At 37.6% G+C, this 22227-nt stretch overlaps 1 protein-coding gene across 5 annotated transcripts in view; it reads left to right on the top strand.

Annotated features, from left to right (window-relative positions):
* Positions 1-22227, top strand: part of CNTNAP5 (contactin associated protein family member 5) — an 805732-nt gene that overhangs the window by 621798 nt on the left and 161707 nt on the right. The gene's annotated exons all lie outside the window — the stretch shown is intronic.

Below are 22227 nucleotides of genomic sequence, written 5' to 3'. Positions count from 1 at the left end.
AATCTGCAATGTAAATGACTGAAAGACACTGTGCATGACTCAGTTACAGCTCAGACATAGATTGCAACTTTTACACAATATTGGGAAATCTGACATCATCAGTATAAGCCACACAGGTTGAAGTGAACTGTAAAATGTAGGGAAAGGAGGGTGGAGTTTTCATAGGACATGCTCACCTTCAAGAGGTACTGGATTTGTTCCTCTTTAACTTCATGTTTGTTAGACTGCTGGATTCAAATGCAAATATGTTCATACAGGTTTTACAAAAGTAAATAAGGATGGACTGTTCCACAGTAAACGTTAGACATTCTTTATGGCTGTAGATACGCAGAATTCCAAATTGCTTGCCTGCTCCTGGAAGACAGTCTTGAAGAGTGGACATAGGTTTATCCACATAGATGTGACAGCCCTGAAAATGTGGTGACATTGTCGTCTGTCCACGGAAGTTGTTTCAAACCTCTGCACCGAATAAATTAGAAGATGAACAGATGCAAAGAAGGCAGTAGTTTGATTGATCTCACCTAAATGCCCACATTTCCACTCCTGCCTCATTTATGACTAAATGAGATCAGATCATGAACACTTCAAATTAGAAAAAATATAAAAAGACAGAGTAGTTCTAAATGATTATTATTTAGTAAACATCCCCTCTGTGCCTAAGAAAACTATCCTTTTCAGATTTGGTAATAAGGGAAGATGATTTTTTTCTAGTTTCACTTTATAAGCCCACCCTTCCATGTAGGAAAAAAAGTGTAAAAATAAGCCCAACGAACTCTATTTTTTAGTAGACTCTAATATCAGTGAACTTCTGTGACCTTTGTTTTTCCTGTTTGTCTTTTTTTTTTTTTTTTTTTTTTGCTTTTTCCAACTGTTCCATAATGTGTCAGGATATAAATGGGGGGGGGGGGGAAGGAGAGAGCACAAACTGTCCATTCATTGAAAAACAAACAAACAAAAACCCAACTATTGTCTTTATAAATGTCATTCCTGCTGTTGCCCAGACAGTGTTGGTAATTACATGTGTTGAAGGTCATCTCATTGGATGTGATGGGTTTTCATATTCTGTTTCCTTTGGGACCAAATATGTACATTTTGCTACACCCAGCATATATTACAGAAGTCACATGAGGTCAGTGATTTTAGCAAAAGGCATGGACTCATTAAACAGCAAACCAGTGACTTTACTGAACCAAGTGACCGAATGCCCCTCAAGGGAAGAAATAGAGCCCTGCTGTGGATAAGAGAGTGTGTAGATCCTGACATGGCCCAGTTCTTCTCCTATACCTTGGGTAAATTGTTTAACCTCTGTGAGTCTCGTGTCTCTAGCTATCAAATGGGCCTAATATAACTCCCTTTATAGGATATTAAAAGGATTAAATAGAATGGCATATCTAAATCTACAGTTACTAGCAAATAACACCTTTATTTTCTCACTGTCTCCTGTGAAGTGTGTGCAAATTAGGGGGATACAAAGATTTTTTAATACTGTGCTTCACACAAAGAAATGTTTTACAAATGAGTGAAACCCAAGTTCCCATCTTTGAGAGAGTGCAATCTATAAGGAAATATGAGGGACAGACATAAAGAATGGCCTTACCAAGTAGTAAGCTTATCATGGGATTGGAAATGGAGGGGATATAATTTGTTCTGATAGCTGGTTATTAAAAAGGGATTTTTAAATGACATTTAATTTTAATTTCCTTTCTGAATCACAATTGCACAATCGAAGTTTGGAAAACTTCTTGCATAAAGTGATTTTAAATGGCTGCATAATAGTTCCTTATGTGATTGTGTGGCAATTTCTTTAATCATTACTCTATTGAAGGGAGTTAGATTATATCCCAATTTTTTTTTTTATTCTGAATAATACCATGATGAACATTCTTATTAAGAATTTTTTAAAGGTCTTTAGAAGTAGATTTGTAAAACTTTAAGAATATTAAAAAATATTGTAAACTTTAAAAAATGTTCCTCTACAAAGTTTGTCTAATATTTAGGAGAATGAATGGCTAAGATTTTCATGTGAAAAAATAAGGTTAGTGTTTGGAACCCAAGGTCTCAATGGTCAGAATTTCGGTGAAGGATGTTTTATAGATTTCTTTCCCTGAAACAGACGATTTATTTGAGGAGTCATGGAGAAAGAAAAAAATGGTGGATTGTTAAGTCGGCGAGATTCTCTCAGGGATGAATTCAGGATTTTGAGTAGCCCACCCAGTGGGCATGAGATGAAAATGAGCCTCTTAGCTCAACTACAGTTCTAGATTATTTGTGAATCCAGTGTTGCCTCTGTCCCCTAATACCAAGGTGTCTGGGTTCTCATGTTGACTCCACATGTGGAGACTAGTCCCCAAGGCTGGGCTTCTGTTCCTTCATCTGTGAGAAGAGAGTTGGCTGCCTGGATGTCTCATGTTGACTAATTTATTGGTTGTTTTCAGAGTTTGTATCTGAAGCATTTTAACTGCTAAATATTATCACCAAAGCTGTTGAAAAACCCAGTGGTTTCCTCCTTTGAATATTTTCTGAAAACATGTGTTCCCATTTCCCCTCTTGAAGCTGAATTCAGTCACATCTGGTTGTTGCTCCCAATTCCTGTTCCACTCTGATGAGTTTAGAGTATACAACTGATGAAACCAGAAATAACTTAGCAGCTGATGGTATTTCAGGAAACATTTTTTTCCCCAATCCCAATTTTTTAAAGGACTCAGAAAATGAAAAGTTTTTATTTATTTATTTATTTATTTATTTATTTATTTATTTATTTTTTAATTATCAGGTCACTCTACTACTTTTAGAACTAGTTTTAGTAGAAACCAGATCACGGGACATGAACAGAGAAAATGTAGAGCCAGGAGGGTCATTGTCCCTGAACAAGCTTTGTTGGGAGACTTGCAAGTACAAAACACAACTATATTTAAAAACCGCAATGTCAACTTTAGATCACCTTGCCGTATAGCAAAATACATTCATTGCATTTTCCCCCAAATGACAAAATATATCATTTTTGTGCCTCTACCCCTTTAGGTATGAAAATAGAATGCTAATTTTTTTGAAGGCTAATGATACTAGTTTACTAGATCACATTGAGAATACAATTTTTGGACCCTTATTTTTTTTTCTTCTTTGATAGATTTTAAGGTGACAGATAACGTTTTCTTTCCTATCAAACTAAATAATACTGTTTCACAGACTGTGGAACATTTGTCTGTATCATTTCCATCTTTTCGTAACACTCACATACCTCCTGAGTTGTTTAGCTAGCAAATCCTGTTAAACACATAGAAGAGGAGAATATATTCCAATACTCACCTTTCCCTCTGCCCAGCTCCCTCTCCACGCTGGGTGGTAGACAGATCTCAGTACTCGGAAATGCCAGGCAGATCTCCAATTTATTTATCTGTAAGAATCTAATGAAGCGTGCTGAAAACAGACAAACCAAACAAAAGCAAAAGCAAAAATCACAGAAGACCTCAAAGTTAGTAGCTTATAAAATCAAATGGGCAAACTAAATTTGTCTTGCCCTTTCATGAATGCCACCACCTCCTTTAATACTTAAGGTCCATTTGAGTTACCGTCCATGTGTCAGGGATTTTAGAATTCAAATCTCTCAAAAATCAAGAGGAATCCTAAATAGTACTGGTTTCATTTGCTAGAGCTGTTATGACAAAATCCCACAATTTGGGTGGTTTAAAAACAGAAATATATTCTCTTATAGTTCTTAAGACTAAAAGCCCAAGATTAAAGTATAGGCAGGGTTGGCTTCTTATTTGGAGGCCTCCCTTTTTGGCCTGCAGATGGCCACCTTCTTGCTGTGTCCTCACATGGTCTTTCCACTGTGCATATGCGTCCACTTATGTCTTTTCAGAAGAGACTTTATAAGGGCATCAGTCATATTAGATTAGAGTCTCACACTAACAGCCTCATTTTAACTTAATCATATCCTTAAAAACCTTGAGGTACTTGGAGTTGACCCTTCAAATATGAACAGGTATGTGTATGGGTGGGGGACAATTCAGCCCATAACAAGTATAAAGAGTTAAAAATAATTACAGATGCCATCAATCAGTTACCAAGCTTTTCTTAGAGCCTCAGAGATCACCTCAGACCACCCGGATGGTAATTTATGGGATGTAGGTGAAGGGTCCAACTCCCCACTCCCCTCCCTTCTCCAGCTTGACTATACAGGGTGGATGATGGCTTCATTGTCTCTTCTATTCTCTAAAGCTGTTGGACCTAATTCAAAGCAGCATCACATATGACAGACTCTTGTCAGAGACTCTATTCTCAGAGTGTCTTCCATCAAACACTCACCCAGAGCCCAGCTCAGAAAAGTAGTACTGGGAGAGGAGTGGGTCATGGGAAGGCCATGTAGTCGATCTGTTCCTTAATTTCACTCTTTAGGTGAAGCCAGTAATTTGAAGGTTAATTCTTAACTATAGTACATTGTCTTGTCCACAATAGTCCCTTAGTTTTTTTCCCTTTTCCCAAATGACCTCCAAGAAATTCCTCCAAGTGAAATTCAATATATGCCCTTTGTGGTAGGCATGCTATTGAGGGCATTTTTTCCAGTATATTTCTTTGTGTCCTCCTAAGAAGATCTTATATGAAAACTCACTTTCTAACTTCAATGTCCAAAAAAAAATTCCTTTACCTCCATTGAGAATTGATAACCTTTCTTTTTATGAGTAAGAAATATGTAACTGATGGTGTGTTTCTTGTCTCTTTTACTGACAAATAGAATGTTACCAAATAATTTATTTCTATAATTTCACTATTTGTTCTTATGAGGACAACCCTAATATATATTTCGTCGCGAATGTATTGGTCATATTCTTTTTGAAAGCCATCTGAAATCAAAGAATTGAATAGAGGCAGATAATATTGCTCTTTGTCTCAAAGAACTTAAAATTTCCCAGGATACAGAAGAAATTTACATACACACTTTTAAAAAATAAAAGTTCTAAATGAGTGGTAGCCATCTACAGCTGGAATTGATCAAAGAAAGCTTCATGGAAGAGGTAACGTTTGTAGCAAAATTTGGCATGGGGTATTAAAAACTTTAAGATGATTCTAAGTCCGTTTAGAATCTTCTGAATGATCTCTTTGGAAATCTGCTAAGTCCACAAAAAGAGACTTGACTGTTTTTTGTAATATAATTATAAACAAAACTAGATGATAATTCATAATCTAACTTAATCTAACATAATCTAAGCTATTTTCTATTATCTTCTGTCAAATTTCAAGTGAAAGGCATTCTTAGACCACTAGATAGGCCTTCTCACCTCTTTGGTGTACAAGAGGGAATGTTTCAGGTTCCTGGACATAGTCAGCAAGGCTCTCATGAAATCACAGTCCAGAAACTACCAGACGTGGCCTGTGAGGACATCACCTGCCCAGTCGCCTAGTGTCATTTCTGCCCCTGCTTTCTTGATCGAAGCTCCCAAATCCACTCGGATTTAAAGGCAGGGGAGTGTCAGAGAATTTTCAGACCATCTTTGGAAACCACCACATGTACACCCATTTCTTATCTTAAAACCCTTGTCTTCAATTATTTTAATAAAACATGTACACCCATTTCGTATCTCAAAACCCTTGTCTTCAAATATTTTTATAAAATACTTACAGTGAACATCTAATTTAAGCTAGACAGTGGTTATTGTTCATAAGAAAACTATTTGAATCCTTTTGGATGTTCTGTGATTGTTTTCTGTTGTGGACGTTAGTTTCTATCCTTGTTATATCTTCAACAAAAAATACTCTGCAACTTTCCTGATTAGGTAAAAAAAAAAAAGAGCATTAATTGCAGATGGAATGAGTCACAAGAAGTTTGACTATGTATATAAATGTAGGAGAAACCAAGTTATTTTTTACATTTTTAGTATCTCTCAAGTTGGAATAAATCTTACAATCAGTGGCATATTTTAGTTAAACTGGTAGTATTTTTTCTTTCTTAGCAGTACATAAAATAATGCCACAACTTATTATCTATGGCAACTAACACTTGATGAAATATGATAGCTGTTATTCACAATTCCAGAATGACCAAAGACGTTTAGCTCCTAATAATACCCTCCATTTGGGGAGAGTTTTTTATGTAACCAGAACAAGTCCTAGACCTTAGATCTTGCTTGAATTGTACTGTCCTAGAGACCTGTTAACCCTCAGAGGTATTTTTCCCCTTTATTAATGTGCTCATTTTTCTAATTTGATTCTAGACTTCTAAGAGCAGCCGACAATGCATTAGCTGTCTCTTTCAACTGAAAGGTCCCTTAATTGACTTGTTTCTATTGACTGAGACCCAAGAAGGCAGTCTCTGTTAATGGTGTATCCTGATGGAGACAAGGACTGGGTTTGCCAGCACTGGGGCTGAGTGCTAGATCTATAGTGTATCATGTTATATCCCCATCACTTAGCTTTTCCTTACGATAGCAACAAAATGACTTCTTGGAGAATGAAGCCCTGCATCATGTGATATGAAAAAATTCATAGCTGCCTGTGAGCAATGTTGGTACAAATTTCTTGATAATGATCCGGCCTCAAATATTAGGTCAACTATTCATTTTGGGGGAAATTTTATTAAAGTTATCATTAATGTTGTTTATACTACTATACCTTTCAAATAGGATAGTGTTTTGTGTGGCGCACTAGACAGCGTATGTGTGCACACAGATGTATATCTACAAGTATATTTGTAATCGTTTAAAGAACTATTGAGTGTGTAATATATACTGGGCATATGATAATGACTAATCATCCCTGCCCTGAGGCAGATTAATGCCGACCTCTGTGGCCTCATCTCTTGCTCTGTACCTTTTGTGATGTAGAAACATAGCAACTAGTACATTGTAACTCCTGAGTGAACTCTTGCCAATGTTCTCACTTTCTTATTTAGGAAATTACTTTCAATCAACGTATATAGTTAATCAGTTTGTTCAACTGGTCATTTGATCTAATTTTTTCAAAGATAAAGTACTCTTTTAAACGACCTATTCCTGCTCAGAAACCAAAATTACCATTTTCATGTATTTTCTGATTGTAGAATATCTTTCAGAATAATTAAATGACCTTTGTGGTCTATCATGGAAGAGAAAATCCTTGAAGGCAGGAAACTCATACCCTTGTTTTATTTTTTGTTACATACCCTGCAAATAACCATAAACAGGAGAGTGGTTAATAAATATTATTCAGATTTGGGGATGTGAACTAGGAGATACAGGCCTGAAATCCTATTTTTATTACTATCATTATGCTGATGATCCTCTGGCCACTTCTCTCTGGTCTGTGTAATTGCAGAGCTCTTCATATTTTATTCATTAGAAGAGCTGCTCTGTGTCCATTCTTCTTACGTTGCTGCCTTGCACTGTTTCCAGCACTTGCCTGGTGGGCGTGATCTGTGGGCTCCATCAACTTTCTGCCTGTGCCTTGTTCGGGCCTCTAATGAATATGAGACTTGCAACCATCAGTTATGTTTCGAGTACAGAAATGAATGAAGAGGGGATTTTTGTTTGTTCATTAGCACTATGAAAAAGCAAACTCACTTTGTCTCCTTCATGCTCTCTTTCATGAATTTGCTCACCTATTATAATTTGAAAGGAAACTTGATTCATGTAGGTATTTACACAATGGGTCCCAGGTAGCTCTTTTTTTTTTTTTTTACCATAATCAGGTAATATCTCGTAAACATCAGTGACAGAATATTACAAATAGACTTGTGATCAATTCTTCTTGTATTTGAGGTTGTGTTTATGTATTTAAGATAGAAGACATTGAAAATTATTGTTGGTAGTTGGTCAAAAAGAAGGGATGGAAGAGAGAAGGAACTAAAGAAGGAAAAACAATTCTGGAGGAAGGTGTATAATGGAGAGGCGAGAAGGAGGGAGAGAAGACGAAATGAGAGAAAGGAAAGGGGAGAAATGGAGGGTGAAAGGGAGAGAATGAAGGGGAAAGAGAATGAAAAAGAAAAGGAGAATCAGGAGGAAAGAAAAAATTAAACAGAGCACCTGGGCAAGAAAGGGCATGGGTGTGTGTATGGGTGTTTATTTCTAAAGTTCTGTTATTTACAGTTGAATCTGTAGTAGTTGATCAAAGGGACAGGAAATACTGAGTGCCTTACATAAACATCCTTACCCTCTGTTACAAGGTTTTCAACACGCAAACACACACACACACACATACACACACACACACACACACAACCCACAAAAGATGCCACCAGCAAAAGGAATTTACAGTATGGCTGGAAAAACTCGTGCTGTAAACCACAGTGGGTTAGTTAGTGTCTTGATAAATGGTAACAGTCACTTAGAGGTCATCTATTAACATGAATGGTCACAACCACATTTTGATTAGCAATGCGACGTTTACTCCTTTCCCACATCAGCACACAATTACTGATGTATCGAATGCCTTATTTAGTCAAAGACTAGTAGATATTTGGGGAATACGTACGTGTGAATATCTGTGTGTATATTTTATATACATTCCTATAGGATCATGAGTAATAAATGTGTCTCAGGCTTTGTGAGGAAGTATTGGAAAATACTGATGGGACAGTCATGCCCACCAAACAACTTAGGAAAGAATGCACAGTTGGGAATCTAGGCTTTTTACGTAGTTGTGTGTAAGTAATAGAAGAAATATCTATGAAGAAGGACAAGGAAAAATACTCTGTATCTCCAAGAGCTAGGCCCATCGAAGGGTTGTGGGTGAGAAAATTATGGGTAAAAACAGCTAAGTGGATGGATGAATGGATGGGCTAATGAGTAGACAGATGGAGTAACAGAATGGATAGATGAACACCTTCATCATTTTCCATCAAAACAAATGAAAAGTGAGCCTGGGAGAGTCATTTGACCTGGAGCGGGAAGGTAGTAACTTTGTTTTGTTTTGTTCTGCTTTTTGAGCCAGAGTAGCCAAAAATTAAGAGAACTTGAACTGGTCCTTTCTAATCTTTCCAAGCTTGGAACAGAGTTTGTTAAAAAAAAGGAACTGAAGTGGAATGGGCATGGGAGCTAGAGGAAGCTGGATCACTACGGGACATAATTCTCTGGTGAGCCTTCTAGGAATTCATGAGAATATGAGCAGAGCAAATATATACTAACTGGATTTATATTAATCCAAAACAAAAGAGAAAAAAATTAGTTCATGTTTATTTCAGTGGCCTTATTCTCAGTTGCAAGTTAAACGTAATTCTTAATAGGTATTTTATTCATCCCCTCCTATCATTATATCTCTCTTTAGATGGAACTGTAAAACATAATGCGTGTGGAATTAAACCTAAAGCTAAGTGACTCATTAGTACCTAGCAGTCTGCAGTGTCATCAAACAAGAATTCTTGACAAATAACAGGAGGGTGGTATCTGAACCTTTTCGAATGAGTTTCAACCCATCTGACCGTGATTCCAAAATTTTAGTGTGTAAAATTTCAGTGCTGTCGCTTGGTGAGTGTGATAGAAATGGGGAGTCTTGGACTCTGCTCTCAGAGTGTTTGGGAAAAGACTGTGAGCCCTGGTTCTTAGGAGTGCACCAAGTCATTTGGATTAAAGTCAGACAGAAACTACACTTTGAGAAATAACTGATCAAAGATTTCTAGAAATTCTAGTCAGTGCCTGTTTATATTATTAGCCTGTCACTCCTTAGGTGGCTGTTGAGAAGTTATAAAAACTCAGGCAAATTGGCTTTCTCAGAAACAATGGTAATTATTAGAACATTTATTTTTGCAGGTATTGTTTGTTTGATTGATTGCCAGTATAGTTGGGAAGACAACACAGTTTGGAATATCCCCAAGAGAGTTGGGGAAACAAACTCAATAAAGCCCTCCAGTTTAACCAGTAAAATTCTTACTTGATGTGTACTCTTATAATTTTGACTCAAGACCAATTGCTATGAAGATCTATAATACCCTTTCATTTCTAGCTATTATAGGACTAGGTTTTGTTTAACAAAGTAAAAGTAGAATTAGAATTTGGAGCCTTAAGGCTTAAATTCAAGTCTTCCTTACCTTGCGATCTTGGGAAATACCTTAATTTTTTATTACCTTCAATTTATTTGTGAAATGAGAATAAAAAATCTTCACAGAGTTGTTGGGATGTGGGCATTGAATGACATATTATGTGAACCTTGTTTGGAAGGCTAATGGTATGGAAATCCAATTTTATTTCATTAGTTGGAAAACAGAAATGGCAGATGTCTTCACAAGAAGAATGACTTAAGAATTCTCCCCAAGAACTGTGCTTTCCACTAAACATTACCCTGCTTTTTTTCCTCTTGCCTCTCCACATGTTACTTAAAATTCTACTTCAAATGTATTTCATTCTGAGTTGCATTAAAGATAATTTTCAGGGCGGCTGCGTGGCTCAGTCGGTTGAGCGTCCGACTTCAGCTCGGGTCATGATGTCACAGCTCGTGAGTTCCAGCCCCATGTCGAGCTCTGTGCTGACAGCTCAGAGCCTGAAGCCTGCTTCTGCTTCTCTGTCTTCCTCTCTCTCTGCCCCTAACCCACTTGCATTCTGTCTCTGTGTCTCTCAAAAATAAGTAAACATTAAAAAAAAAAAAAGATAATTTTCAACTGCCCCCCCCATCTACTATGTTGTGAGGTCCCTATTGGCAGGGCTCCTGTTTTGTGTTTTTGTGTTCCAACCAGACAAGTGGCTTGTCCACCGTAAGTGTTTTATGCCATTTTGTGAAATGCACAAACTGGTGTGTTGACACCTTTGTGTGTGGTGACTTCATTCTATGCTACATTTATAGTTAGCACTTACTTCAAGGCTTGATAGGCTCTATTGCTAAAATTACAAAAATACTTAATGTCTTCAATGATGGCATAAAATGCCAAAGATGAATATACCTATATAAAGACTAAAGGCGTCACAACCATATGTATTTCTATAACAATATATTTTTGCAAAATCTATTTTTAATGGAATCTGTGGGAAATCCTTCTGTGCTAATGTTTCTTTTTCTTGGCATTTACTCATTTATTTATTCAGCAAATACGCATTTGGTTCTTGGCCCAAATCAGGCATATTCTACATTCTGAGGATACAGTCATGAACAAGAATAAAAAGCCCTTGCTTTAATTCAAATGAGGGTTTACATATGGAGAACATGTTAAACAAACAAACAAACAAACAAACAAAACAAACAGAAGTATGGTTTCAGGAAGTGGTAAGTACTTCTAAAAACATAATGGAGTGATTTTGGAGCACTTTAGTGTCAGTGAGGAAGAGGCGAGATTTCATTTCAGGATCTAGTGATACAACACAAACAGCCACTGTGAAAACCCATGAGAAGACAGATCTGGGCAGGGGAGAGCAAACCAAAGACAGCATGTGTAAGGGCCATGATAAGTTCGGTGAAGTTGGAATGGGCTGGAGCCTCTAACACAATGAGACTGAGAAGTCTGAGGGAACCAGATGTGTGTGCTCTTGGGGGCCATGGTAAGGAGTTCGAATTTTGTTCTCAGAATAGTGTAATACAGAAGGATTTTAACCAGACAGATAAGTCATCTAATATGGACTTTAAAAGCCCTTGTTTTTTGTTTTAAGAATAACTTTCAGGAGATAGAACAGTAGCGGAGTTAAGGATTTTACTTTTGAGTCTGTTGCATTCAGCTACAACAGCTCTCTGTGGCTTTGGCCAGAAGCTGTCATTTGCTAACTGAGTGACCTGGGGGAGGTAATTTATCCTTGGTCTAAAGCCTTTGTTTCCTCATTTGTAAAATGGGATAGAAGAATTTACCTCATAGGGTGGGTTATTGTGGAGATTGAATAAGATAGGATATAAAAAGTATGTAAAACTGCCTGAAATATTTTAAATGCTCAATAAATGCTGGATGTTTTAAATTAAGATTACTTGGAGCACCTGGGTGGCTCAGTTGGTTACGCGTCCAACTTCGTCTCAGGTCATGATCTCACAGTTTGTGGGTTCAAGCCCTGTGTCGAGCTCTGTGCTGACAGCTCAGAGCCTGGAGCCTGCTTCAGAATCTGTGTCTCCCTCTCTGTCTCTCTCTCCCCATCCCCGACTCATGCTCTTTCTGTATCTCTATCAAAAATAAACATTAAAAAATAAAAAGTAAATGAAATTAGGATTACTAGTATTAAATAGGTACATTTGCTTTCGTCCCCAGGTTTTTGCAATTCCCTATTTTCTATGACTGTCTGTGGACATTGGGTGATTTACTTTTCTCTGTTTCTCATGCATTAATGTTTTTACTATATTCATCAGTATCGCTTAAGCTATGCTATGGTGATAAATATACCACACCCTAAGTCTCTGGGGCTTCACACAGTGATGGTTTGTTTCTTCTCACATTACAGTTTGATGTGGGCAGGGAAATCCTCCTCCATCCTTCTCACCCAGAAGCTACTACTGGAAACTACTACTTTCAATTTTGTCCTATCAGAGAAATTGTGTGTTAAACCAAAGATCTTATATTCGTGCTACAGTGGTTATTTTATTATTGGTTCCCACACACGTATCCTAACTGGTCATTTTCTCCTGCAAGGCACATGTCTCCACACGTTTTTTTGTACATTGAAAAGTATAAAGTTCCATGACTATTTGTGAAGGTGAATGTTCAAAACCTGAGCCATGGAATGGTGGGCCTTAGGGACCCAGAGCTGTGAGCCCAGCTTTGCCCCCGGTTACCATATGACTTGGAACAAGTCATTAAACCTTGTGAGGACTCCTCATTGTAGCCCTATAGATAAAATACACTACTTATTGCAAAGTATTATTATATTCTTTCACAAATCTTAAACAATATAAATATAACTTAAGTTAATCATTTTGTCTATCTGTTTGCCAAACCGGGAAGAATCCTTGTGCTCAATTTTAGAGAGATTTGTCTAGTCCTGCTTTAAATAACCCCATCAAAGTGACTTTTATCATTTGTTTTGAGAGGACTGTATCATCAATCTTTCCTGCCCACCCCCTCCCCCAGCCTTTTGTGCTCACTTCAATTTAAATAGGCAGGGAGAAGAGAGCATTGAACATTATAAAAATGTTAATTCCTAATGTCACTGAGTAGCTCTTAATCACACTATTAGACATATGTTCTGATTTAATGATCCTGACCAGCAAGCAGTAAGACCAAGTTTGACTTTGATGAATGTCTACCATTATTTTCTGATATGGATGAGGTTGTTTTTCTTTCTAACTAAATGTTTCCTTAGAAATGATATTTTACTTAGAAAGAGCATATAAAATGCTTTCCTTGGTGGCCAGAATCATCTTTCCTAAATTGGTGTTGGTATTTCGATGATTTGTATTGTGATCATAGGATGAAGCATTTTGATGCAATCACTTGTAATTAATTATTTGCCCTTTCAGGGTAGGTGATGTCTTTTCTCCCTCTCTTATTTGTTGAACCCACAATGTTCAACCACAGTCAATGAAATAAGATATCTTTAGTATGTGCAGAAACCTTCTTATTTCAAACCATTGCTTTCTAAGGATGCTGTAGCGAATTTTGAGTCCCCTTTTCTTTGTGTCTCGTAACTACACAGACTCTTCTCCAGTGGCACCACCCCTTTCAACACCAAGCCTCTACTCAAATGGCACGATTTTCATGAAATGAAACCATTTCCATGAAACCTTTCTCAGGACTCCTGGACAAGGTTTATAGTTTCTTATTCTGGACCTGCCTAGGAATTTATTAACTGCCCTATTTTGGTCCTAATCTCATTCTAACTTTCATTTCTCGCAGCTGTGTACATGTCCTTCTTCCCCTAAATGTTATGAGCTCCTTTGAGGCAGTGACAGTCTATTAAAATTTATATCACTGGGATACATACCATGCCCTTCAAATCTTCGTACAGCATAGAATTAAGAAATAATTAAATGGAATTATATATGTGCATATATGTGTGTGTGTGTGTGTGTGTGTGTGTGTGTGTGTGTGTGCAAGTTTAAAATCTTGTATTGCCCTATGAGTGAAAGCTGGGACAGACGACAGTCTAGTGACCAGACATTGGAATAAATTCTCCAAAGTTCTTTGCACAATTTCTAACTAGATGCCTGGGTGGGAGACATTGAACCTAGAAGAGGTGAACTGGGACTATCACATTGGGGAAAACTTACCTAAATTGTAGGAAGATCCAAGCACTATATTTGAAGAGGGCAAAAGTAAGCATGAGAGTCAGGGTTCCATCAACAGTAATTGACATTGAGTTGGGACAGACTGGGCTTGAGTAAGGAATATGGGAGGGGAAGAAGGACAACTGCAGAAGGGGATGAGGAGTGACTTCCTGAGCAACCGCTCAAGTGCCTCCTACAGCTACTTACATATATGGGCCAGAAGATAGATAATTAGTTGGGCCAAAATAGAATTGATGTTTCTCTTTATTTTCCTTAACCACCTATATTTCCCTTTATGTGTTTCCAACCAAATTGCAAATCCTTTGAAAATAGAGCCTTCAATCATTCTATTTACTTCCTTATAATCCCTACAGAATTTTTTGACATGGTTGATATCTAATTTGTATTATCAGTTATTGTCACAATAGTGTTATCTAGCCAGTTGCCAAAACTCAGTGGCGTACAGAATTCAGTACTTATTCTCAGCTCACGCATCTGTGCCATCAGGTGGGATAAATGTACTCCGTATACCACATTCTGAGGCCCACACTGGAGAGGTGGTGGCAGTCTGCAGCATGTTCTTGTGGTCCTGTCAGAGAAGATCCCCAAGGGAAAGTGGAAACATTTGCATGACTCTTTTAAGGTCTAGACTCTGAACGGACACACTGCCATTTCTGTTCGTATTCAGTGGGCCAAAGTGACTAAAAAGACCCAAGTCTAACATCATCCCTGGATAGGGATGTTGACAACTCCCATGAACCCACTATACCATATATGTACTGATTGGTGTGGACATTGTTGAAACCGTAAAAGAAGAGACAGCTAAGTCTTTCTGTTGGCACCCTGAGGTTACCAGAATTTAAGGCCATGAGCATCCTACCTGTAAACTGAGAAATAAAATAAAGAAACACAATAAAAACAATGACAACGGCTCAACACGGTAGCACTGTCTGCATATATTTACAGAACTTTCCACCTCCTTTCTGGTTAGTTTGGAATTATGTTTAGACTGTTCATAGTAGTGGGAAGAGCCAAATTCTCTTGGCTCTAGCTCCAGTTACCACTGAGAAGCTCATTATTTTCCCAGAAGTCAAGACTTTGGTTTTAAACAATTGCAGGCTTGAAGGCGGCTCTCCGGTTTGAATTCCGTTCAGCAGCTCGTAGTGATTAAGTCATAGAAGTGTGCAACGAACCTGCATCATGATTTCTTTTAAATTTCCTACATTAAGAAAATCATAAGTTGAACTAAGCAGGTACAGGTTGGGTTTCTGCTTAGGAATCCTATCAAACTCCTTTTGATTTTTATTTCTTGAACTCTGTCTCTGTGTATATCATATAAAGTTCACGTTGGAAGAAAACTTAGGGGTGGGATGATGTGCTTATGCACTTATTAGCAAACCTTAATACTTTTCTGATGCTGTTCATAAAGTAGGTAATACGGGCTCAAATTTCTGAGTTTAAAAGTGAGGATAACAATATTGCTCCTTGTCTACCTCCTCATATCTCTCTGTCTCTCACTTGCTCTCTGTCTCTGTCTTTATCTCACACACACACACACACACACACACACACACACACACACACTTTCACTGCCTCCCCAAACTCAAATTCTTGTTATAAGTTATTCTACGATATGAGGTTTGTGTCCATATTTCTTTGACCCAATTGTGAGAAGTATTTTCCAAGTTTATTTTGAATTGTCTTCTTGAGGATAATTAGAATAATAAGAACTTAGTGTTTTACAATGTAAATGCGAGTCAAAATACACCTAGAAATTTCTACCTGAGCCCAAGGATGGAGAAAGGCTGCCGGGTCTTGGACTTCACCCCTGGCCTGATTAAGAAAGAGTCTTGCTGTACTGAAATAACGGAAGGGGAGCTTGACAGTTAAGGGTTATTATGGGCAAACCTAAGACTACATACCCCGAGTGGTCTGCTGTGCCAATGGGGTTACGTGGTGGTTTTATACAATTACCTATTTTAACTTGTTTGTCAAATACCCTAGCCGCATTGAAACGGAGAACATTTGAGTTCCCAGGAAATGGACATAAAAACAAAACAAAACAAACAAACAAACTATGAGTAAAAACCAAGAAAGATATAGAGCATTTGAAAGGAGGGTATTATGCTAAGTGAAACAAACCAGGCAGAAAAATACAGATTCCATATGTTTTCACTCATATGTGGATCTTGAGAAACTTAACAGAAGACCATGAGGGAAGGAAAGGGGGGAAAAATTACAGAGAGGGAGGGAGGCAAACCATAAGAGACTCTTAAGGACTGATAACAAAATAAGGGTAGATGGGGGGTGGGGGATAGGGGAAAGTGGCTGATGGGCAAGGAGGAGGGCACCTGTTGGGATGAGCACTGGGTGTTGTATGGAAACCAATTTGACAATAAATTATATTTTTTAAAAAATGAAAGGAAGTCTAGCTTCAGGGCATAAACTGTGCTTTCAGTTTGTGTGCCGTCTCTAGCAAAACCAAATGCACTTGTGATGATGTTCTTGAAATTCCTGGCAGGGAAGTCCTTAAAAGGCTCCAGCAAGCAATGCTGGTATTAAATTCTTGTGGTATTATTAGTGCATATAAATGTGTCATAGTTAGATATATTTATTTATTGTGTTGTCTTTATTTTAGGTTATGTAAGAGATTATCCAATCACCTGTAATTTTCTTAGTTATCTCTCACTTAAATCCACCCATATGGGTTTTGCTGTAAGGTCCTAAGTTTTTTAACCATGCATTATTTCCCCACATGTCAGAGCACAGTGGCATAACATAGGGATTATAATAATTTGTAGACTCTTGGACAAGAATGCTCGGGTTCAAGTCCTCATTCTGAACTTTCTGGTTGTATGGCCTCAAGACAGTCATTCAAACCTTCTTTGCCTTGGCCCCTTTGCCTGTACAGTGAAGGATAATAATACGTACCTCCTAGGATAACAGTCATGATTAAATGGGTTAATACATGTACAGCATGTTAAAAAACTGCCTGTAACCGAGTATATGCTCAGTAATGTTTCTTATTGTCATTTTTATAAGCCGCATGATAAATGACTCATCTTGGGTTTGGTGCTGGTCTGTTTGATATTAACAAAGGGCAAGGGATCACCTTCTGTGCTCACTTACTGCCATACACTGAGATCATTCACTCTAAACCATAAACTTTCTCAGGAGGGTTTTTGATCATATATATATATATAATTTTATGTGTATATATATATACATATAATTTTATGTATATATATATATATAATTTTATGTATATATATATATATATATATATAATTTTATGTATATATATATATATACATAAAATGATGAATTTTCCCAGACCTTGTTGTATACACGAGGTTACATAACAATAATACGAGATTACATAACAATAATAATCCCAAATGCACAGAAGTAATGCAAATAAATTAAATTCTTTAGTGATTTTTGTTCTGTATGCTGCATACTGAGGACCTCACCACCTCTCCCAGCCTCAGTGCTTACTGCTGAGTTTCTAAGAGAGGGAGACACAGAATCTGAAGCAGGTTCCAGGCTCTGAGATGTCAGCACAGAGTCCAATGTGGGGCTTGAACTCACGAACTATGAGATCATGACCTGAGCCAAAGTTGTATGCTTAACCGACTGAGCCACCCAGGTGCCCCCAGTTTAGAGTTCTGATCCATTAAGTAATACTAAGTGTGTATTTAGCTCCAGAGGAGCCATTCATCTCATTTATACCTGTCCAATATCTTTGGAGTGACATTTCTGTGTTAGGGAAAATTCACACCGTGAGTCCTGCCTCTGTAGGGAGTCAGAATTCGCATCCTCAGTCTCCCTTCCAGCTGGGTTGGAGGGGTGTCCTTGTGCTTCCTAGATCAGGTCCCTGTGTGCAGCTCTGACTGGGAAGCAGGCTCTACACGGAGCTTCTGTTCTGCTGGTTGGGGTTGAGGGCCACAGAAACATCTCTCTTTGGAGGGATGGGGCCTGTTAACCTGAGATGCTTAGGGAGGAGTGGTCCTGGCACTGGCAGTGTAACATACTCAGATGCATAGGTCTCCAACTTTTAACTTTCGGGGACAGTGAGCCAGGCAGAGCTCCCTGAACAGGCCAGTGAGCAAGGTGGTGAGCCCATTAGCCAAAAGCCCGTTACTTCCTTGGTCATGGTTCTGTGGCAGTCTGGTATCTTCTTAATAAATACTCCTTGATGGGGTGCCTGGGTGGCTCCGTCACTGGAGCGTCTGACTCTTGGTTTTGGCTCAGGTCATGATCTCAGAGTTCGTGAGTTCAAGCCCCGCATCTGGGTCCACGCAGCTGGTGTGGAGCCTGCTTGGGATCATCCTGCTTGGGATCCTCTCTCTCCCTCCCTCTCTCTCAATCTCTCTCTCTCTCTCTAAGATAAATAAATAAACTTAAAAAAAAAATTGGACTTGGAACTATCAGAGTGAATTCTTAGTTTGTAGGCAAGAACCTGATTAATAAATGTTCTATTTTGCCTCTTTCCTGATATTTTTTTCTCGTTAAATGTTCCAATTAGAGTTTCCGCAAAATTTGGAAAATCGTAGTTTGAAAACCTGGCGATAGATTTTAGGAAATCCCCTTATTTTACATTGATCCCACACTCCCTGATCCTTTACATTGAATGTTTGCATTGTTTGCTGGGTTCTTCTCTAGATGACCAGCCACATGTCACTTGCTCCTTCCTTGAAGTTTTGCTCAGAGAGTATTTTTTTTTATCAAGTTCTATCCTGACCACTCAAACTTCAGCCCACACTTTTTTTGCAGCCCACTTTTTCTAGCCTATTGTATTGTTTCCATACCTCTTGTTCCTTTCTAAATATGAAATGTATTATTATTATTATTATTATTTGTTTACTGTAATTACAATGTAATATTGGAGGAGGGGGGCTTGTTTTCTTTGGTTGGTCGGTTTGGTTCCTCTTAAAGTGATTTATCCCAAGTGCCTAGAATAGTTCCTGGGATATTATAGATCTTCAGTAAATATTTGTTGGATGAATGTTGAGATATATCTACATATTTATAATTGTGCTTTGTTCTTTCACTTTTTAAAACACCTGGGCAGGTGAAAATAAATTGGACTTCCCCAGTGGTCAAAATGTGCAGCTAGGGTGTAGACTACCCTTCCTGACCACATCATTAGTGTCATGAATCAAGGCAAGTCCACCCTTTTTGATCCTGTTTCCTTGTTGCTTATGCTCCATTTAGTACTCCTCAGGAAAACAAACACAAAAGTGGAACATCCAGGAGGAAAACTGAGCAATGATGGTTCTGCTTTCAGATTTCTGCATATGAGTGTGTGAGTGTGTGTGTGTTTCTCCTCTCTGTCGCTTCCTTTCTTCTTGTTCATTTACAGTCATTCAGTTAAAACAATTTAAAACCTTAATACTAATTTCCAGACATGAAGAGGGGACCTTAAGCCTCAGTTCTACAAGACACTGATGGATTTACAACACAGCAAAGCCTTGAGCTGCTGTGGAACTTCTAGGGGCTTAAGATAACAAGTAAGCATTGGTGAAACTCCTAGGAAGCAACATAGACACCAGAAGCTATGCACATATTGGTTGTCCAGAACTCATACCGTTAGTAATGATGCTATCAATATGATTACAACTTGGGGCGCCTGGGTGGCTCAGTCAGTTGAGCATCCAACATGGGCTCAGGTCATGATCTCGTGGTCTGTGAGTTTGAGACCCGCATCGGGCTCTGTGCTGACAGCTCAGAGCCCGGAGCCTGCTTCGGATTCTGTGTCTCCATCTCTCTCTGCCCCTCCCCCGCTCATGCTCATGCTCTCTCTCTCTCTCTCTCTCTCTCTCTCTCTCTGTCAAAAATAGATAAACATTAAAATATATATGTGTATATATGTATATATATATATACACATATATGTGTATATATGTATATATATATACACATATATGTGTATATATATGTGTATATATATATGATTACAACTTTTGTTTAGCTCACAAACAAAAACATTAAAATATATATGTGTATATATGTATATATATATATATATATATATATATGATTACAACTTTTGTTTAGCTCACAAACAAAAATGATCCATGATGACATTGAACATTACTATGGGATCTGGATTCTAGATTATGGGGGAGAGGACTGAGCAGTGTCAGAAGGAGCTAGAGATGAAGAGATTTCTTCCCATTTCTTGGACCCAAAGCCACCATTGGTAAACATATCACATCCACAATATTTTACCCTTGTGTTGCCTGAACTCACCCACTGGAAAAATCTCTCTAGGCCACTTGAACGTGGCTTATCTAAGCTAGGATTTAGAAGCAAAGCAATTCATTTGAACTAGTGTTTAATGATTTACAGCTGTTTGAAAGTAGGGAAAATGGATTTATACCATTGAGAATTAGTCTTTAAAAAGAAGGTACTCACTAACAAACATCTCTAACTTGAATTCTAGCTTAAAAGTTAATAAGGGGGCTTGGGACATTATAGGCAGAGTCAGGAGTGGTATTTTGGCATGGGTTTGGTCCTTCAGGCTGACCTCCCTCTAACTCGGTAATGCTAAGACTCTTCTGCTTTTCACAGCATCTTCCTTCTGTTTTTCCAATGACCTACTGATTCTTGGAAGTTCCAGATTGTCACTTCTCTCCCTGCTTGCCTCAGTGACCTTCATAAGGGTATTAGCACTGAGAGCAATTCTTGGAAAGTTGTTGCTATCTGTGCATACACGAATGGTTTGTAAATTATGTGTTTGTAAATCAGAAGTTGCATGTGCAATTAAATCTTGACTTGGCAAAATTCCCACCTAGTAACACTATCAGACAAGTATTATTCTACTTTAAAATGGCACGGCATTAAAAAATGGCCCCTCGTAAGCATTTCTTTCATTTTTTAAGTAATCACATATTAAGTGCTTGTTGTATGATAAACAGAAACAAAACAGCAATTTCCAAAGCAACCTGGATGTAACTCCATGAAGACAAAAATGCATAATCCATGTCTGCCTACAACCCATCACTTGGATTCTTATGATAATTATCATTTTTGAGTGCTAATTTTAATCTAGTGACATATTCCCAGTTATAAAGGAAAACTCCAAGAGACTTTACTGAACTTAAAAAAAAATAAATTGCCAAAAACAAGACTCCAAAATAGTTTTCTGTTTATTATATAAGCCAGAAATCAGTTTATATACCAGACGTATAGGTTAAATATGACATTCAGAAGGAATTATTCAGCCCACCCACACAATTGATCTTCAGAAGGTTTTATTTTTTTTCCTTCTAGTCTTTGAACTTGAAATATATGACCCTGTTTAAACAAGTTGGAAGCTATGGTAATCCAGGGTACCACCATTCTTTCTTCACCTTAGTGTCCCCCTGCTCTCAGAGTCTATGAGAAACTGAGACCAATCTTGGCCTTCATGCTGTTATTTTACCTTTGGTAATTTTATAAGGAAATTAATTATTGTATCTGTAACTTAAAATTTTTTGGTCTGAAATCTAGCCCAATTTAATTAATTGTGATACCTGCCTGATTTGAGTTTGTGACCCTGTCTCTGACCATTGTGATTAACTCATATCCCACTACATAAATACTTTTCATGACAGTGTTGTTTTTATCTATATCTTTATATGTATATAGATATGGGTATGGATATAGATATATAGATACAGATGTGTGTATATGGATACATAGATTTGTATGTATGTAGATAGATAGATAGATAGATAGATAGATAGATAGATATACAGGGAAAGAAAGAAAGAAAGAAAGAAAGAAAGAAAGAAAGAAAGAGAAAGAAAAGAAGGAAGGAAGGAAGGAAGGAAGGAAGGAAGGAAGGAAGGAAGGAAAGAAAGAAAGAAAGAAAGAAAGAAAGAGAAAGAAAGAAAAAGAGAGAAAAGAAGGAAGGAAGAAAAGAAAAGAAAGAAAGAAAAAGAAAGAAAGAAAAAGAAAGAAAGAAAGAAAGAAAGAAAGAAAGAAAGAAAGAAAGAAAGAAAGAAAGAAAGAAAGAAAAGGAAAAAAGAAAAAGAAAAAAGAAAAGAAAAGAAAAGAAAAGAAAAGAAAAGAAAAGAAAAGAAAAGAAAAGAAACAAAGGGAGAGAAAAGGAAAGAAGAGAAGAAAGGAAGTGAGAGACAGAATATATATAGTATGTGTATG

This window comes from Felis catus, chromosome C1 (genome assembly GCF_018350175.1).
Source record: "Felis catus isolate Fca126 chromosome C1, F.catus_Fca126_mat1.0, whole genome shotgun sequence".
Classification (NCBI taxonomy): Eukaryota; Metazoa; Chordata; class Mammalia; order Carnivora; family Felidae; genus Felis; species Felis catus.
Note: the sequence above shows the minus strand (reverse complement) of the source record. Positions and strands in the feature narration are given on the sequence as shown.